The sequence below is a fragment of the Bos grunniens genome, chromosome 14 (assembly GCF_055505025.1).
Source record: "Bos grunniens cultivar Pamir isolate PY7600 chromosome 14, Bosgru_T2T1.0, whole genome shotgun sequence".
NCBI classification, from domain to species: Eukaryota; Metazoa; Chordata; class Mammalia; order Artiodactyla; family Bovidae; genus Bos; species Bos grunniens.
The window spans coordinates 67,797,733-67,818,436 of NC_141178.1; the positions used below are offsets into that span (position 1 = coordinate 67,797,733).

Below are 20,704 nucleotides of genomic sequence, written 5' to 3' on the forward strand. Positions count from 1 at the left end.
CAATATAGGACTATTCCTCGGTGTTGTAATCACTTCCATCATAAGCTTCAGTCTTACTAGACTCTACTCTGCTGGAGTACAGTGGCTGCAGTCTTACTCATCTCTGTTAAAAAGCAAAATTCAATGAGTAAATGTGAAGATCTAATTGGCCTTACTCAACGACTCATGAATCAGGCCACATACCATGGAGTAAATGGGCTTCCCTGGTGGCTCAGAGGTAAAGAATCCGCCTGTAATGCAGGAGACTCAGGTTTGATCCCTGGGTCAGAAGATACCCTGGAGAAAGAAATGGCTACCCACTGGACTGGTATTCTTGCCAGGAGAATTCCATGATAGAGGAGCCTGGCAGGCTACAGTCCTTGGGGTCGCAAAGAGTCAGACACAACTGAGTGACTCACACACACACACACACACACACACATCAAATAGATAGACAGGTACTTGGAGGGGCTGGACCAAATGGAAGGTGTTTATGGGCAGGACGGGCAAAGGAAAACATCATTTTAGCAAAGGAAAATGTTGCAAAGGAAAACATCATTTCAGGCCAGAAATTTCTTCTTTTGGGGAAAGGACCAGCAGGCATCTTTGTCATGCGAATTGCCTGTCAAAGGAAGGGGGTGGGGAGGGCCACACCCCCATGACAGATTACCTCAATGGTGCCAACCGGAAAATTCCAGACTGGGTGATTAAGACCACATTTTGGGGGAAGGTTGAAATTGCAGGTAAGTCAGGTTTTAAATCCAGTTTTGATATCATGGGATTTAGCACAAGTGATACCATTTTGGCCCCCTGGTTCTCTTACTTAGTAGGTGTTCAATCAAGAGTAAATTTTCAGTGGGAGCACACATGTAAATATCCAGCATCTACTAAGTGCTTACTATCTTCCAGGCTGTGTTCCATGCACTTTACATGAAAGAACTCATTTAAAACAACAGTCCTGTATGATTGCTGTTTATCAGTATTCTTTTAACACACGAGGAAACACGACATGGACGGGAGAAGTAACTTGTGCAAGGTGAGTGTTTACTAGAGCTGAGATTCAAACCTGGACAGATTCAAACCTTATTGTTCCACCAGCTCTCATAGTACAACATATACAGCCCAGATCGGGTGCTCATGGGTAAGTTCCTGCACGTGGTAGGTGTTTAGTGAATGTTGAATAAGGGTTTGGGGCCTTTGTATGTTTTGATTGCCCAGACTAAAGCAGGCAAGTCACACAGATCAGCTCTCCAAAAGGGGTGGGGTGGGGGGCGGAGCTTTCTGTTTTTAGACTTATCTCAAGAGTCTCTAGTACTGTGTGTCTTTTCCTGAGATGGCCTGTTCTAGACTCAGCACTTGACCTTCCAGAGGGGAGGAGCAGCCAGCGTCTCCCAGATAGGTTCTGTCTCTCTGCCATGTTCCCTGCAGACTGCACACTTCTCTCCTTCTAGAATGTTCCTTCCTCTCCCTCTCCAGCACCTTCCCCACTGGCACCATGATCTATCTGGAAAGCCCTTCCTGACTCTTCTCTGGGAAATCTTCCCCAACTGCCATTGCAGTCCTGAGCTCTCCTACACTGAACACGTGATTTGTAAACACACACCTGTGCATGTTCACGACACAGTGGTGAGTGGCAAGGCCTTTCATGTCGGACTCCTGGCTTTCAGTCTGGCTCTGCCATCCTGTACAAGTCTCCCCAGCTGGGCCTTACTTTCCCCACCTGTGAAATGGTGCTAATCATAGTACCCATTTCATAGGGTTTGGTGAGCATTAAGAAAGAGTATGTACAGAGCACTTAGCCGTGGGATATGAACATAGCGAATGTTGCATATGTGTTCCTGTTCTTTTATTCTTCTAAAATAAGCCCTTCCTTGCATATCTTTGCATCTCCAGTGCCCAGCACACTACAGGTACTCAGTAAATGAAAATGCAACTTAATTTCAACAATGTGAGCATGTATTGAGAACCCACCAGGTATCAAGGGGTAAATACGTGTTGGGGGAGGTGCAGCTAAAGGTCAGGATGCCTACGTATAGAGACATCCAATGAGCGACTGGATGAGGGACTTCCCTGGCAATCCAGTTGTTAAGACTTGGCCTTCCAATGCTGGGGTTGTTGATTTGATTCCTGGTCAGGGAGCTAAGATTCTACAGGCCTGGAGGCCAAAAAACCAAAATGTGAAATGGAAACAATATTGTAACAAATTTAATACCGACTTTAAAAATGGTCCACATTAAAAAAAAAAAAAAAAGCTTAGAGAAAAAGAGAGGGCTTCCCAGGTGATGCTAGTGGTAAAGAACCTACCTGCAATGCAGGAGACATAATAGGCATGAGTTCAATCCCTAGGTTGGGAAGATCCCCTGAAGCAGGAAGTGGCAACCCACTCCAGTATTCTTGCCTGAAGAATCCCCTGGACAGAGGAGCTTGGCAGGGTATGGTTCATGGGTTTGCAAAGAGTCAGACATGACTGAATCAACTTAGCGTGCAGAGAAAAAGGGCCAGGATGATGCCAAGGTGGTACATTCGTCGGCTCATCTATTCATTAAGGCATTTGTTGTGCCAGGCTCCAGGGAGGCAAAGATGAATAAAATTCACTCCTAGTCCTTAAAGAGACATGACTGGATATATATAACTTACAACATAGGCAGATACCTTCGTAGAGGCGTGAACAAGGTGGGCTCTGGGCTCAGGAGACACAGCCACTGGACTCAGGATCAGTCTGTAAAGTATGGGGCAGAGGAGTTGGGTAAGACTGGCTGTCTTTGCATAGGGTGGCCCTTTTGCCTGGGCCATCTCTCCTTCTCATCTTTCCAGCCTCAGATGACATGTCTTGTCCTCAGTGAATCCCCTTGGAAAGCCCATCTCCTCATCACTCTGGCACTGCACAGTTCATTTCTTCTCAACACTAGCCGTAGTCCTTAGTGAGTGAAAAGCAGGGAAGGAAAGGGAAATGAATTTCTTGAATATCTACTATGGGCCAGGCACTGGGCTCTTCAACTGCTGAACACTACTTAACAAATTTTCCCACTGTTTCTAGGGCTGTCCGTATTGACACTTCAAAAGGGCAAATGCCTTTGCTCAAGGTCACTGGCCAGGAAGTAGTGGAACTGGACTCGGAATTTCAGGGCCAGCTGCCTCCCCACACCCAGAGAGATTTCAGGGCACCAGGAGAGGCCAAGTAGGCGAGAAAGGAAACGGAATGATTCGTTTACTGCCCCGGGGCATTTTCAGCAACAAGTAAGTGATTTCTCTGGTTCCCAGTCTGCTATTCAAGCAGAGACTTGGCAGCTGGGAACCAGGCTGCAGAAAAACAGGTTTTCTTCTTAACTCAGCAGCACCACCTGCAGGATGTGAAGGAAAGCTGCAAAAAAGGATCAGGAGAGAGCAGAGAGGGGATATGGAGAAGGGACCTGAGACATCGACTAATGACCTTTGATCTTAAAAAAGGAGTATATTGAGACCAAGAAAGGGACTTAAGGTCACAGTGTTAGTGGTGTCAAATTTGAAGCTGTATCTCTCCAGACTCCTGGTTCAGTGCCCTCTTCCCTTCCACCCTCCCTTCTTCCCTCTCCCTACTCACTCCCCTCCACCCTTGATTCTCATTCTCTCACTAGGTCTCTCCTTTCTCTCTCATTCAATAAGCATTAACTAAGCACTCAACAGAGGCTTCCCAGATGGCCAGGTGGTAAAGAATCCACCAATGCAGGAGACTCAAGAGACTTGGGTTCGATCCCTGGGTAGGGAAGATCCCCTCGGGGTAGGAAATAGTAACCCATAACCCATCCAGTATTCTTGCCTGGAAAATTCCATGGACAGAGGAACCTGGTGGGCCACAGTCCATGGGGCTGCAAAGAGTCAGACACGACTGAACGCGCACACACACACACACACAAGCACTCAGTATGCCCTGGGCATATTCATTCTTGTGGGATATAAATATTGATAACTAAAATGTGCCTTTTAGGATTAACATTTAATTGTTGCTTAATTGCCATTAACAATCTACTTCATCATTACACCCAAGACATACTGTACATTACTGTGTATCAGACACTAGGCTAAGGCGTGATCTTAGTAGATCTTCACAGATGAGGAGACTAAGGCTTAGAGACCTTTGGATTAGTAGTTGTGGAGCAAGGATTCAAAACCAAATCCTTCTGATCTCAGAGCCAGAGATCTTAATCACTCTGTATATTTACTCTTTAAAGTATCCAAGGTTATTTGAAGAAGAATCCATACTTTAATTAGGATGCTACTGCTATTTAAAATAACTACTTATTTCCTGTCTAAGTGGGGGTGCTGACTCTCCTCTCAAATTCATTGCTTCTGAAATCCCTTCAAGTTCACATCGAGATTCTCTGTACCAGGCACTGTGTTAGGTGCTAGAGTCACAGAGATGACTGTAGTTCAGCCAGAAGCTTGTGGCCTTGTAGGTGTCAGTCTTAACACTGCCATCGGCAAGATGTTCTAACAGAAGCGTGGCACAACTCCAGGGGGTGCCATTCGCACCGCAGCTGACGGAAATGGCATCTCCTGAATTGGCCAGTGCTCTACTTGTGGGACTGTATTTGGTGTCCTTGACCCAGTGGAATGGGAACAAGAAAGAGGGGCAGGGGGTGAGGGATGGGGACCAATCACTTCCACCCCGCAGGGTAGGGAAGCTTCACGGCCGAGGCCACTGTAGTGTGAATGCAGCAAAGCTCTATAGACTTGGATTTCCTATTCTCTGCAGCTGGGAGGCAGGGTCAAGTTTTGAGGAAATACGTCTCTGCGTTTTGACCTGCAGAGCAGAAAGTGTATTTCGGTTTCCATTTCTGCATTAGCACCAAAGTTGCATTTTAAGTTCCTGGGGAATTTGCCCTCATTCTCGTTTTTGGGTGGATGGGTATTTTCTTTCTTTTGGGTGGTTGGTTATTGAAATTGGAGCTCACGAATTGTAGGAGCCACGTCTAAAACCAGAAGATCTAGTGTGGGCAACCTTGCAGCAGTTAAAGGATCCTCTGCCCAAATCGCAGGAGAATGAACCCACTGCAGCCCCGGAGAATGGGGCCTTCATCTCACAGATAACAGGCCCCCATCTCTCAGCATCTCCCCTCACTTTCCTCACCATCTAAGAGCACTTTGTGCTTATGCACGCAAATTTTACTGTTTCACTTGTAGTAGAAAAACAAAAGACTTTTTTTTTCATTTTCCTAATATAAAGTGATTTCATAATAGCGCCTATTCTTTGAAGTTGCTATTTCAGACCCCTCTAGGGAGGGCATGCTGGCAATCACAGGACTGAGCTGGGCTGGTTACTGGAAGGGTGCTGAGGGTACAAAGGTATTAAACGAACAAAAAAAGAACCTGCTCTCAGCCTTCCAGGTGCTCTTTACTCCATTGCTGGCCCTGCAGCCCCAGGAATGGCCACTGTGGGAAGGAATAGCAGTAGGGGTGGTGGGGGTCCCCACGCCCATCACACCTTGGATGACAGAGCAAGCACATGGGGGAGACTCTCTTCTCTTCTGCCCTGGGAGAAAGATGCTCATCAGCCTGTTGTGCGTGTGTGTTTAGTCGCTCAGTAGTGTCTGACTCTCTGGGACCCCCTGGACTTCAGCCTGCCAGGCTCCTCTGTCTGTGGGATTCTCCAGGCAAGAATACTGGAGCGGGTTGCCATTTCCTACTCCAGGGGATCTTCCTAACCCAGGGATCAAACCCACATCTCTCGAGTCTCCTGCATTGTCAGGTGGGTTCTTTACCACTGAGCCACCTGGGAAGCCCTCCTTTCTTCTCGTGTTGTGGGCTCAATAGCCAGACTGGGACCACCGTCAGTCAGCCAAGATAACCTTGTTTCAGGGGAAAGTGAGTTCTCAGGTTCAAATAGCCATCTTAGAAATCAACTATTGGAATACCTCCTGTTGTGAAGCTCAAGTGCCTCTGCTAGTCTTTATGGTAAAATTAACGCTGTGAAGAAAAGCTATGAACTGGGAATTCAGAGGCCCTGGTTCCAGGCTGCCCTTAGCCAGCTGATTTGGGGCAAGTCATATCATTGTCCTCTTTGAAGCCTCACCTGGAGAATGAGGGATTGCACCAGATGAATGGCCAGGCAATCTTTTGGAGTCTGAGTCTTTGGAACTTTGTAGTGTGTTACTTCCATTTCCAGTGTATTATTGCATTTCTGGTTGAACAGACTGCTTCTTTGGCCCAGGGCTTGTTGGCTCCAGGTCCACTTGTCACTCCTGTGTTAGCTGGTTTCTGGCTGGGTCTGGCACATGGGAGGCACTGGACCATTACTGAAGGGCATCAGGAAGGGAGAAATGGGAAAGGGCATTTCCTCTCCCCGCCGCCTTCAGAAGCATGTGGCAGAGGCGTGTTGCATTTCGTTCTTGGCTCTGGCTCCCACCATGGTTCTGGCTTCTTATAAGATGACCCCAGGCCTTGGGTTCCTATGATCCTGCCGTTTCTCTCTGTCCCTCCAGCTAAGGGGCTTGCTGCTATTATTAATCGTTGGGTGGCCCCATTACTTCTTGGTGGGGTTTCCAGCCTTTCCATCAGCTGCGTAGCCCATTTCCCATGTTAACATTTCCCATGTTAACTTCACCTTGTTCCAAATACTCGGAGTGGGTTCTGTTTACTTTGACTGAACCATTTTAACTTTGGCCAGCTTTACTTTGTAACATCCATCCATAAGAATGATTTTGATAACGTGGATGATTATAACCCCTTACTTGGGATATAATCTCATGTATTAACAAAGCTTTGCTGGGGTTCTGTCATCTGAGTCTAATAATGACAGTGTGACGTAAGATGGGTATTTATCATGAATTCCACTTTACAGAAGAGGAAATGATCTCACGGAGCTCACACAGCTGGGGAGTCTTGATAGAGCTGGAACCAGAACGCGAGGCTTTTGACTTCTCATCTAGCTTTCTGCCTCTGCTTTTCATCATTATCCCACTCACCCCACTGGAATGGTGACTTAATGTCGGTCCTTCAGAATGGTGTTATCTAAAGTGTGGGCGCAGCCCTTCAGTCGAGGGTGTGTTAATTACCTGTTGCTGTGAAACAAGGGACCCCCACACTTTGTGCTTTATAGCAGTGTCATTTATTATTTTGGAAATGGTCCATGCCTGCAAAGATGCTTTCTCCGTTCCACGTTTTCTGGGTTGATTGTTCTTAGAGCTGGGCCCTGGGAGGGCTTTGAGATTGTACTTTCCAATTTGAGGTGGGTCTGGCTGTGATGTGATGATGAGTAGGCCAGTGTGAAGCACTGAATACACAGGCTTCTGTCCTCAGCAGACCCAGTGAAAAAGCAGCCTCTAACCAAGGGACAAGGGCAAGGGGAGGAAGCTTAAACTTTTTGTATTAAGCTCATTAAACAAGGACTTCTCTGGTGGCTCAGATAGTAAAGAATCTTTTTGCAATGCGGGAGACCTGGGTTCCACCTCTGGATCTTGGGAAGATCCCCTGGAGAAGGGAATGGCTACACACTCCAGTGTCTTGCCTCTGTCCAGTGAATTCCAAGGACAGAGGTGGCTGGCAGGCTGCAGTCTGTGGGGTTGCAAAGAGTCAGACGTGACTAACACTTTCACTTCTTTCATTAAATAGAAAAGAAAAATGTGTCTTTCTCTTCATCTATATTGTTCACCTAGTGTTGAGTGTTTAACAACACACTAGAAGGTGAGGTGAGTTGCTGTACTATAGGGACTTACAATACCATTAGGAAAAACATGATTTTATATTCCTTAGTCCCCAGGGATCACATGTTTGGGCAAGAGTCAGGGTCACATCCATCACCTTTATCATCATCAATACATACATATATATATGTATGTATTTACTGATTTATCTGTGCTCACCTGGTGCTAGTCTCTTTCACTATGGCCTTGGGGTCCTTGCCAAGAGTCTCACCTCAGTTATTTCTGGAGTCCCAGGGGATGGCTCGTGTGTACCTGTGAACTCTGTCCTTCTGGCTCCCATGTAGTGTTTACTTTTCCCTTCTTCAGCTCCAACTTTCTGCTCCGATGTCTACAGCCAAGCTTTGGAGGCTCTTGCCAAGGCTGGTGTGACTGGTGTCTGTGTCAGGGCCACTGTCTCTGTCCAGCGTTTCACTGTGTTCCCTGATGATCCGGGGAAAATGCCTGCCTCTGTTTGCATCTGGTCTGTAAGATAAAGCCACCTTGCTCTCAATAGACAAGGAGATTTAAATGGAATATTTCTAATTTTTGTTTTCTTTGGTTTTAACCTCTATGCTCGCAGATTCTGAGTTAAGTTCCAAGATGTAAAGAGGCTACTGAGAAACTTCTAAGCCATTGCACTCAAGCTGATCCTCTTGGTCTTGGAGACTCTAATTCATTTATTTCTGAGAGCTCAGCACTGGCTGGCTACAGACTCTGGAAGCATTCACATCATATTCATGATCAGGGCTGGCATGACTAGTGAACGAGGCCCTGACCTTGAGTTAACTGGTAGTCAGCACCAAAGAACTGATGCTTTCAAACTGTGGTGCTGGAGAAGACTGAGAGTCCCTTGGACAGTAAGGAGATCAAACCAGTCAGTCCTAAAGGAAACCAACCCTGAATACTCATTGGAAGGACTGATACTGAAACTGAAGCTCCAATACTTTGGCCACCTGATGCGAAGAGCCGACTCATCAAAGACCCTGATGCTGGGAAGGATTGAAGGCAGGAGGAGAAGGGGGCAGAGGATGAGATGGTTGGAGGGCATCACTGATTTAATGGACATGAACTTGGGCAGACTCCAGGAGATGGTGAGGGACAGGGAAACCTGGTGTGCTGCAGTCCACGGGGTCACAAAAAGTCAGAGATGACTGGGCGACTGAGCAACAAGAACAGTGTTACAGGAGTCTGTTGAGACAGAGACTTTGTAACCAGGGGTTTTATTCATTTTAGACTTGCTCTATATCATATTTCACAGTGTCTGCCTAATGTAAAATGGTTTGTGCTCTTTTAGTATAACTGCAACTTTCTTTGAAGAACCTTAGTTTGGATTCTCCCAAAAGCAGACCCCAGGCAGAGATTCTGAGTGCCAGCAGTCAAAATGGAGGTGATCTGAGGAAGCTTCACTTGGGGAGTGAGGAACTGATCCAGGGAAAGGCGGAAGCCAGTGAAGGCGCGCAGATGAGTCACTTGTCACCATGTGCACTGGGCCTGAGTTGTGCTACGGTCCCTTTAAGAGGCAGTATTGGCTGATCTCAAAGCTGCCCCACGGAGGGGTAGGCTCACTGGGGTATTTATTAGTTCTTGTTCTGTATCAGTTGAGGGTCACTCATGGAGGCATTATCTCCCTGGCCTGCCCCCAGAGAGGGCTGAACGCACTACTGTGGCATAGAAAGAGCTCAGACCAAGAGATGTAGGGATTTGGGGCAAGAAGGCAGCAGAGTTTACGGGAACTGTCACCAAACTGCTGATGATCTGAGGGGTGGGCTGATGGGATTAGGGTGGGACATTGGCGTCTATGAAGTGCAACCATAATATTGAAAAAGAACAACAACCTATAAAAGGACTTGACTGTTCAAGTGCATTAAATAACCAGGGTTCATATGGAGAGACCGTCTTCCAGGTCAGAAGATGCTATAAAATCGACCCAGGTGAAGATGATATTGGAGTCAGGGACCACAGCTGCCTGTACCACCTTGCATCAGAATCCCAGCCTCTGGCCTCTCCTTGTCAGCTGCCTTGAATTGGTAGGACACTGGACTTGTTGATGACCAGGTGACAATGACAAGGGAGGTACAAGGCAGGACTCCAGAGAGAATTTTAAGGCCTTGGCCAGCCAGACACAGCATTCTTGCTCTAACAGGTATCCTCTGAATGAAGAGAAATGAATCACCTCTTGTTTAAAACATGGCCAGTAGCTGAGATTATTAAGAGCAAAAATAAACTTCCTTGTCCAGAAGGGAAAGAGTTGGTCAAATACTAAGATTTGAACTTAACTCTTTAATAGCCAGACTATGAACAGACAGACAACGGAGAGTTACTTTTCAAACTCAGATCACTCCTACGAGCAAAGCTCTTCATGATTGCTGACATTTATTGAATGGTTACTCTGGGCTGGGCTTTCTGCTGTGCTTTTTATGTGTCTGACTTCACTGACTCCTCACAACATCCTTTCTGAATAGCTCCAGTTCCTAGATGTGGGAAGTGGGTCTTAGGTTCGGTAACTTGACTAGGTCCTGGGAAGAGCAAGGGCAGAACTGGGATCTGAAATCAGACATGACTTTATGAACTTGAGGAGTTCTCTAAGATGACAGCTAAGATCAAGTGTGTCCTCTTAAATGGCTTGCATATAGGTTTGCCAAGGAGTAACTGGGCTGTTATTGTTAGGTTTGGGGGCCTGGGTATACTATCAAGACATCTCAGTGTTGCAAAGTCACTGCGTGTGCATGGAAGTGTCTGTGGGTACCAGATGGTTGGAAAAGATCCTGTGGACAACTCCAGGCCCTAACATCCCAAACGTGGCTCCAGACTTCCCAAGAAGCAATCTAGCTTCCAAGGAATGGAAGGCTCTGGAGTGATGATGGATGTCCTGGGAATTGGGTGACTGTGATGCTTATTTTGGGTTCCACCCTTTGCTGGTTGTTTGACTTCAGGCAAGGGACTTAGTCACCAGGGAACCTACTTTTCTCATCTGTAAAATGAGGATAATGAGTCCTGACTCCTGCCTTCCTCACAGGGAGGGCAGGAAGCTTCCTGAGATCACCTCACTAGAGTCTTTTGATCTGCTTGAAAGCATCCTTCTTAATTGCCCGACTGGGCACTTGAGCAGCTGGGCGAAAGTTTTATGACCCGAGATTCCCACAGCCCATAATCCACATGCTCCCAGAAGCCCTCTGAGGTTTTCAGTGAGAGATTCGGCCGGCGAAGGTTCCGCCAGGCCATCAACAGAGATTTCTCAGGGACTTAGTCATGTAATAGGCGGTTTCCCAGGGAAGTGCTTGCCAAGGCTTCCACTTATTCATGTAATATTTCTTAAGAGGTCTGATGTACACATGGCGATTTCTCACCCCTCCCCAGACTTGTGCACAGCAGTCTTGTCTGGTGTCATGGAATCCTGCCAACCATCCAGGACAGCTCTTGGCCACTTTAGCTAGAGCTTGAATGTGCTCTGTGTCCTCTGGGTTCAGTGGGTTTTTTTTTTTTAATTTTTTATTGGAGTACAGTTGTTTTATAATGCTGTGTTAGTTTCTGCTGCACAGCAAAATGAATCAGCTATATTTACACATATATCCCTTCTTCCTTGGATTTTCTTTCCATTTAGGTCACCACAGAGCACTGGTAATATTAATACTCTATTATATGCATGTGTACGCGTGTGTGCTAAGTCGCTCCAGTCATGTCTGACTCTTTGCGACCCTATGGACTCTACCCTGCCAGGCTCCTCTGTCCATGGGATTCTCCAGGCAAGAACACTGAAGTGGGTTTCATGCCCTCCTCCGGGAGATCTTCCAGACCCAGGGATCGAACCTGTGTCTCCTGCAACTCCTGCGTTGCAGGCGGATTCTTTATTGCTGAGAACCGGAGAAGCCCTATCTATTGTATACATAATATCCACAGTGTGTACATGCCAGTCCCAATCTCCCAGTTCATCCCACCCCTCCTTTCCCCCTTGGTATGTTCCAGTTTTTAAAAGGCTTCTTCAAATAAGTCATATGTCCACCTTCTCATTTCTTGTCTGAGCCATCACAAAAGCTTCCTAAAGACTTTCCCTGCCTCCAGCCCTGCTCTCTCTCTGTAGTCACGCTATACCCCGATGCATAAGATGTATCGCTTCTTTCCCCAAAACCCATCAGTCCTTCCCCACTGGCTGCACGATAAAAATGGAACAAATTAACCTGGCTTAAAAACCCTGCTCTAACGCAAAATTTGGCCCCCCCATTTCCTTTCTCTCCTCATTTCTCATCTCTTTCCATTGTCATTTTATTGGTTCAGCCTACCATTCTACTTTATTTGCTTATCACCTTCTATGTGCCAGGAGCTGTGTTATAGTTGGAAGCTAAATAAGAGCCCTGTTCTCATGAGGCTCACAGCCTCACGGGGGATAAAGATACATACACTGGTGAGTGCTGTGTAGCTGAGTAAGTGCCATGGGAACGAAGGCTTGACGGGAGCCCATTGGAAGGGAGACTGATTCGCCTAGGGTGAGGGTACCACGTCCAGCCCTCAAACTGATTAGGATGAGGCCTGCCAGAGTAAGAGGAGGATGGTGGGAGTGGAAAATGAGTCCTGTCAAGAGTGAGTGCAGCCTGAAAGAGGGAACAGGACATCGGGGAGATCAAGAGTGAAGTGAAATGAAGTGAAAGTTGCTCAGTGGTGGCCCCACTCTTTGTGACCCCATGGACTATACAGTCCATGAATTCTCCAGGCCAGAATACTGGAGTGGGTAGCCTTTCCCTTCTCCAGGGGATCTTCCCAACCCAGGGATCAAACCCAGGTCTCCTGCATTACAGGTGGATTCTTTACCAGCTGAGCCACAAGGGAAGTCCAAGAATACTGGAGTGGGTAGCCTATCCCTTCTTCAGCAGATCTTCCCCACCCAGGAATTGAATCGGGGTCTTCTTCATTGCAGGCGGATTCTTTACCAACTGAGTTACCGGGGAGCCCTGACAAGCCCGTGGCAATTCATGGTTTGTGGAGGAGCGCAGTTTCTGAAAGCCCTGGTGAGCCTTGCCTGGATCCTACGCTGGAAGGAAAGGAACTGGAAGCAGGAGAGTCACGTGGGGTCTGCCCTGGTGACTCTGGGCAGCCTGACAGATGCTCTTGGACCCCAGGCCTTTACTGGGGCTAGTCTTTCTCCCCCCTGCCCTTCCTTCCTTCCCCGCCTGTCCCTCTTCTCCCCCTGCTGTGGTTCTTCTCATGTTTCATGGTCCCCTTCAAATGCCATCTAGATCTGGGGTCAGTATTCATTGTTCCCTCCTCTGGGCCCTTAAAGTCCTTTCATTGTGTGTTACCATTTATTGTATTCCATCTTATCTTTTATGTCAGTTGCACCTGTTCATCTCCCTCACTGGACTGAAAGTTCCTTAAAGAGCATATTAACTCTGGAATATTTATTTCTCATTTCCCACAGCACTTAGCATACAATGCTTTGAGCCAGGCTTTTCTCAAGCTCCAGTTCCTCTGCTTATTGGCCATGTGATCTTGGACAAGTCACTCCATCTCTACGACCTCGAGTTGTCTCATCTGTAAAATGGGGATAATGATTTTTATTGCAGAGGATAATTGGGAGGATTACCTGGTTAGCACTCAGCAAACATTAGTTGCCCTCCTCCCTCCTCTGCTCTCTGGCTCATAAAGATTGCTGTAACATCCTGGGAGAGCATCCCTGAGGGAGGGGTACCCTGCTTTTCCCATGGGTCCAGGTGTCAGATGCCATCTGTACTGGTTTGCTGAGCACCTGGGCAGAAAGGCGGGCTACCAACATTACTGCGTGGATCCTTAGTTATCAGTGGCAGTCAACACCACCCATTCTAATCTGATCTTTTTTTTTTTTTTTGACACCTTCCATGGAACACTCATCCTTAATTTAAACAAAAAGGTATTGCAAAAAAAAAAAAAAAATTTAAAATCACGTGAGTTTCCTTGGGTAGATTATGCACTCAACCAAGGTGGGCTCCCAGGGAGAGGAGGAACTGCTGTCTGCCCCTGTCTTTCCCCTTTCTACCTGGTTGCTGCTCAGCCTGTGTACAAAGGCTGTACTCGGAGATGACAAGGGTCATCGTCATGGCTGCAGTCGTCCGTGACATTACCACCGTCAGCAGCAGCAGGATGCTCCTCCCCTTGCCTCGTCACCGCCCTTTGGGTGGGGGGCAGGGCAGACCTCCACTCCCTCACTTCCTCTACCATTCTCTGCAGCCTCCATCTGCATGGGTGCCGACAGAGCCTCATGAAGTCACCATCCTGAGTTTGTGCAAACTCGATTCTTACTGCAATCCTGGGAGGCAGGTTGAACGACTGCCATCATCTTAATTAGAGAGAAATCTTGGTACAGAGAAGTCAAGTGATTTGCCCAGGTCATGGAGTGAGCTGGGAGAGGAGTGGGGATCAGACAGGGCTGGGGCTGGGTCTCAGGTGGTTTGAAGCCTGAAGACAATTGTTCGAAAGAGAGAACAGCTCTGCTTCCCCTTAATATAATGGTGTCTGAGAAATTTTTTTAAAGCATCATGCCTGCGTGCTAAGTCACTTGTGTCTGACTCTTTGAGACCCACTGGACTGCAGCCCGCCAGGCTCCTCTGTCCATGGGATTCTCCAGGCAAGAACATCGGAATGGGTTGCTGTGCCCAGCCCCAGAGGATATTCCGGACCCAAGGATCGAATCTACATCTTTTGTCTCCTGCGTTGGCAGGCAGGTTCTTTATCACGAGTGCCACCTGGGATGCAAGAGAAGAAGCTGATTCCTTTTTCTACTTCGGGTAATTGGAACACCCATTGTGTGCCTGGGACATCTACGAGTTGGCTGCCTAAATAAAGACTGAAGGAGCACATAAAGAATTGAAAGGATATAAGGCTTTGCCCTGGGATTTATGGGGCTGGTATTATTTCTGGAATATTCCACAGATGCTGCTAACCTTCCTGCCTTGGCTCAGAGACATGTAAAATTGCATCAACATGTTCATCTTCCATGAAAGTGCTGAAGGCAGACTGTCCTTCTCTCTTCTGCTTTACTCCTGTTTCCTCATGGGAAGAGCAGTTCTGTTGTCACATTGGGAATGCTGGGAAAGACTGACGAATACTGGGTCACATTAGTCTATGGAGCAGAGTTAATACCGAATCTTCGCTTCTCTTCTCCTGCTGGACCTGTCTGGATTCTGACACTGTTCCTTGCATTTTGAGTCTTCATGCTTTAAACTGCCTTCCCTCCCCTGCAGGTGTTTTAGGAAAAGTTTTGGCTAAAGAACAGAGATGATTCCTTTATTTATTTGCCAGTCTCTTAATTAATTTAAAAAAAAACCTACTTCAATCAGGGTGGTGTGCAAGGTTTAGAATTCCAAGAGACATATATCAGCAAATGGATTTTTCAGCAAGATTTTTTCCATTTTCTGTTCAAGATAAAGTTGAGATCGGAGCAGGTGTTACCTGTACTGCCTTCTCAGCTGTCTGCTGGAGAGAGTTCCTTCCTTGACCCATGAGTGCTATGTGGGTGAGTGCCCTTTCTTGGGACGTAGAAAGCACTGGGGTTATGGTTCTCAAACCCAGTGGTGCATGATAGTTACTCTGACCGCTTGAATCAGAGTTCCCTGGAGGTAGGCCCAGGCATTGGACTTTAAAAAAAAACTCTGTTTAGAATACAGATATGGATGATATATCTGTGTTCTAGTATGCAGTATGAACCACTGCTGCAAGGCAGTGTGCCTTGCTAAAGATTATGACATTTAAATAAAGTGAAATTTTTCATTTCCGCAGACAGTTCCTTCTATTGTCTAGTGGGAATAGGTGCCTAGTAGGAGAAGCAACCTGGTACCTAGAGAGAAGTACCTAGTACCAAGAGGAAGAAGCACCTTAGTACTGAGAGAGAGAAGTACCTAGCACCAAGAGGGAGAAGCACCTTAGTACTTAGAGAGAAGTACCTAGTACCAAGAGGGAGAAGCACCTTAGTACTTAGAGAGAGAAGTACCTAGTACCAAGAGGGAGAAGCACCTTAGTACTTAGAGAGAGAAGTACCTAGTACCAAGAGGGAGAAGCACCTTAGTACTTAGAGAAATAACTAGTACCCAGTGGTGTGCTCAGTTGCTCAGTTTTGCCCAACTCTTTGTGACCCCATTAACTGTGGGCCACCAGGCTGCTCTGTCCATGGAATTTTTCAGGCAAGAATCATGGAGTGGGTTGCCATGTCCAACTCCAGGGGATCTTCCCAACCTAGGGATCGAACATGCATCTCTTGAGTCTCCTGCATTGGCAGGTGGGTTCTTTACCACTGTTCCACCTGGAAAGCCCCATACTATACCTGATCTTAGCCAAAAGGTCGAGAAGCATCTTAGTACCTAGAGAGAGATGTACCTAGTACCTAGTGGGAGAAGCACCCTTGTACCTGGTGGGAGGAGAAGGGATGAGAAATGGTTCTTTCAGCTCCAATACCTCCTAAGAGGTTTCTATAAGCCTTCATCTATTAATCTTCTTGCCAATCCTTAAATAGGTGCCACTATTCAAATGGAATTCAGTGAAGAGACTGTGGTTCAGAGAAATTTAGGGACGTGCCTGAGGCTTATGTGGTAGATAAGGGTAGAACCAGGAGTTGAATGCAGCCCTACTTAGCCCCAAAGGCCAATTCCTTTGCTCTCTACCTGTGGGTCACATCCAGTGGCCCCTTCAGCCCTCTTACAGCCCCTATGATGGCAGTTTAGCCCCCTCCTCCTCTGATGCCTCTAAACAACAAGATCTATTGTAGTTGCACCCCCCAGGTAGCCTGGGCAAACCTTGTGAGCAAGGGGCCTTTCCTCTTAACCAAAGGACCATCCGATATTCCTAAAATTCCCTGGTCAGCCTACATATTAATCTCCAAGCCTGACCCACACATGAGTGGCATCACGTTTTTGATCTGATATGTATCTTGATTTTCAGCTCAGAAAAAACAGTCCCCATAACCACAGCTCCCACTGAACTCATTTCTCAGAATCCCTCCAAGAACCTGGGACTACTGTGTGTAAGAAACATAGGACTGGGGACTCTGCAATACTTCCTGACTCTTCCTCCCAATTCGTCCTATTCTCTTCAGCTGGGTGACAGCTGTTGAGAGGCTGGCATGGCTGCTTAGGAGCAAATGGAGCAAAGCCTCTTGGTCTCTGATAAAAGCCAATTTTACAAAAACTGTACAATAAGACAGGTTTCACAGAGGCATGATCATATATACTTAGGCTTTTAAACAAAATATTTTTGTTTATTTTATTTGTTTGGCTGTCCTGGGTCTCAGTTGTGGCACATGGGCTCTTTGGTCTTCATTGCGACCTGTGGAATCTTAACTGTGACATGTGAGTCCTAATTTCCTGCCCAGGGATTGAACCCAGGCCCCCTGCATTGGGAGTGTGGTCTTAGCCACTGGGCCACCAGGGAAGTCCCTATACTTAGGGTTTTGATTCACTGGAAACTCTATATGTACCAGCAATAAGATCTGACCTCCCTCTCGCACACACACCTAACGTGACCCGAGTGTGTATTCCCGTAAGTGGCCCCTTTCTACTGAAAGTCAGGCCATGTGGGGGTCATCATCAATCCTGGGTGCTGGCTTAGAGAACAGCATGAAGACTGAAGGTACTCAGAGATGGTACTCTGACATGGCAGAGGGATTTGAGATGGTACAGGAAAATGAAAAGAAATAAAACTAAGAAAGCTTGTATAACTTGGAAGGGACTCGGGAAAAAGCAATGGATATATTCTTTATGGGGTCAGTCTTAAAGGAAATCAGTCCTGAATATTCATTGGAAGGACTGATGTTGAAGCTGAAGCTCCAATACTTTGGCCACCTGATGCGAAGAACTAACTCATTGGAAAAGACCCTGATGCTGGGAAAGATTGAAGGCAGGAGAAGAAGGGGACAACAGAGGATGAGAGGGTTGGATGGCATCACTGACTCAACGGATATGAGTTTGAGCAAGCTTCAGGAGTTGGTGATGGACAGGGAAGCCTGGTGTGCTGCAGTCCATGCAGTCGCAAAGAGTTGGACATGACTGAGCAACTGAACTGAACTTATGGGGTTTCCCTGGTGGCTCAGATGGTAAGGAATCTGCCTGCAGTGTGGAAGACCTGGGTTTGATCCCTGAGCTAGGAAGATCCCCTGGAGAAGAGAATGGCAATCCACTCCAGTATTCTTGCCTGGGAAATCTCATGGACAGGGAAGCCTATCCTCTGGACAGAGGAGGCTACAGTCCCTGGAGTCGCAAAGAGTCAGTGTGGCCTCGAGGGCTGCACACTGTGTCAGGCTAGACCAGGGTAGACAAAAGAAGCCGCAAAGATCAGATTGGCTTAATACAATCACAGTTCATCTCTTGCTCTGCTAAAGGGCAAAGCAGATGGTGAGTTCTTTTTAGTTTTGTACATGGTATTAACACCATCTGGAATATACAGCCTGTGGGACAGCTGCTGCTGAGGAAGAGAGAGTCGGAAGAGGCATATTAACCTCAAGTTGCTTCAGCCTAGATGTGACCCACTGTATCCCAAAGTAGAGAGCATGGTTTCATGGACCCATGCATCCTTCACTCAGTTGAACGATTGTCAACATTTTGCCAATCTCATTTCATCTATTGCTTCCCAGTGATTTTAGAGTAGGGAGCAGAATTTTTAAAATAAATCCGAGAATCCTCTTGTTTTACACATAAACATCCCAGTATCCAAGTTCATTTTGGTGGTGGATTTTGGGGGCAGGAGTAAGGCCTAGACCAGCCCTCTGTGGGGAGGGTGCTGCCTTTTTTCTGCCACAGTCAAAGGAACAGTCATACACATGCATTCATCCTGTCTTGATTCTGGACTATGGCCTCCCTTCCCTGTGAATAAGGCCAGGATCTGCCAGACTCAGGAAAGAAGCAGTGCAGAAATTCTGTCTGTAACCAGGACAAGAAAAAAACATGTCTTCAGTGGGTCCCTTAGTGCAATCACCCCCCTTTTCCAATGAGTCCCCTGCCCCTTGTGGGGCCTCTGAGACCTGCCAGATGGGTGTCCGTGTCCGCTGAGTCACCTGTGTCATTCTTTTTATCTTATTGGCCTGTGTTTGTCATTTTCGAGCAGTGTGACTCACCCAGCCGAGAGGAAAATGCAGAGCCTGGAAAGCTGAGTCTTTTGTCAAACCCTCACGGCCACTCCTCTGGAAGCAAAACCCTTTTGCTTTGAACTTTCACCTGAGGACCCCAAAGAAGGGGCCTCAGGGGCTTTTGGGCCTTTTGGAAGGGCCAACCAGTCAATTCTAAAGGAAATCAGTCCTGAATACTCATTGGAAGGACTGATGCTGAAGCTGAAACTCTAATATTTTGATCACCTGATGCGAAAAACCAACTCAGTGGAAAAGACCCTGATGCTGGGAAAGATTGAAGGTGGGAGGAGAAGGGGACAAGAGAGGATGAGATGGTTGCATGGCATCACCAATGCAATGGACATGAGTTTGAGCAAGCTCTGGGAGTTGGTGATGGACAAGGAGGCCTGGTGTGCTGCAGTCCATGGGGTCACAAAGAGTCAGACATAGCTGAGTGACTAAACTGAACTGAACTGAACTGGTCAGGGTGCCAGACTCTGGGCTGGGTCCAAGCAGCCTTCTCGAAAATCTCCCTCCCACTCTCCAACCTGCCTGTTGGGTCTTCCCAGAGGCCGTGTCATTCTGGGACTGGGCCCTTTAGAAGCGGAGGAGAGAAAGCTCTTTACCCCACACCCTAAGAAGCACCTTCCTCCAGAGAGGCAGCCAAGGCGAGAAGCAGGAAGGGCCATTGGAGCGCCCACTCTTTGCCCCTCTTGGGCTCAATAACATCCATGCCTACACAGTGTTGGCCTCCTGGGCTAGGTATGGGCGCCGTGCTTGGTTCCTCATCTGTTCCTGCTTGGAAGAGAGTGGAGGAGTCTTTTGATGTTCTGGACCATGGCAGACACTGGGCCTCCTGCTTCCATGGCAGCCCACCACCCTCCCATCACACAGGGCTCTATTCTTTACACAGCAGCCAGAGTGACTGTCCCATGTAGAAACACAGATCACAACACACCCCTGTTTAAAAGTCTGCAGGGACTTCCCTGGCACTTAAAATAAAATCCATTTCATTACCATGACCTACAGTCTTGGGAGACAAAGTGGTCCCCCCAGCCTTGGGGTGGAAGGTGGGAGGGAGGCCTGGGTAGAAATACAGAATCTCAGGGCCCACTCCAGACTCGATGAACCAGAAGCTGCATCCATATCACATTAAAGTGTGAGAGGCCTCTACGACCTACGTGGGCCCAGTGGGTGGAGCCCAACTTTGATTGCTTCTCAGAATCTCCTGGGGAGTTTATACAGCGACAAGGCCCAGCCCCCAGGCCTGCTGGGATCTTGATTCAATAGCTCTTTGCTACCACCTGGAAGGTAGGTTTTATTGGTCCTACATCTGCAACCCAAGAATCCAAATCTCAGAGACTTACGGGGTTCCCGTGGACTCCCAGTCCCTCCGCATGGCTGGGACTGCTGGATAGGTACATTGCTGGCTGCAAAGGCAAGAGGAATCGGGGGGACGGGCTCTGGATTCAGGCTTGTCTGGGTCTGATTCCTGCTGCACCACATCCAAACTGGGCAAATCATTTATCACCTGAGCTTCATTTTCCTAATGTGTAAAACAAGGATAAGAAAGAACTTATGTCACGGTGATGTTAAGAAGATTAAATGAGGTAATTGTTCAGCATGGCATGCTGAGCACTTAGTAAATGTTACCTGCCACTATTATCATGGTTATTTATTATTCCTCACCCTCGATTTTTGGCCCTTTAAGCAACAGAAGCTCTGAATTGTCTGGTTCCAGGCTTTTTCTCTAGAGGTTAGATGGTCGACGTGGCACAATGAAAAAGGCACAAGATTTAGAGTTCTCTGGTTTGCTGTGTGATTCATCTTATTATGCATTTACTTGTTCATTTAGGCTGCATGGGTCTTCACTGAGGCACCGGGCTTCTTCTCTTGTGGTGCTCAGGCTTGGTTGCCATGTAGCACATGGGAACCCAGGTCTCTGACCAGGGGTCAAACCAGCAGCGTCCCCTGCATTGGAGGGCAGATTCTTAACCACTGGACTGACAAG

At 47.3% G+C, this 20,704-nt stretch overlaps 1 long non-coding RNA gene across 1 annotated transcript; it reads left to right on the forward strand.

Moving 5' to 3' along the window:
* Positions 1-1,028: 1,028 nt before the first annotated feature.
* LOC147359610 (uncharacterized) lies at positions 1,029-15,379 on the forward strand. Its single transcript, XR_015140262.1, has 2 exons — positions 1,029-3,216; positions 12,547-15,379. It is a non-coding gene; the product is annotated as an uncharacterized LOC147359610 (long non-coding RNA).
* Positions 15,380-20,704: the final 5,325 nt, after the last annotated feature.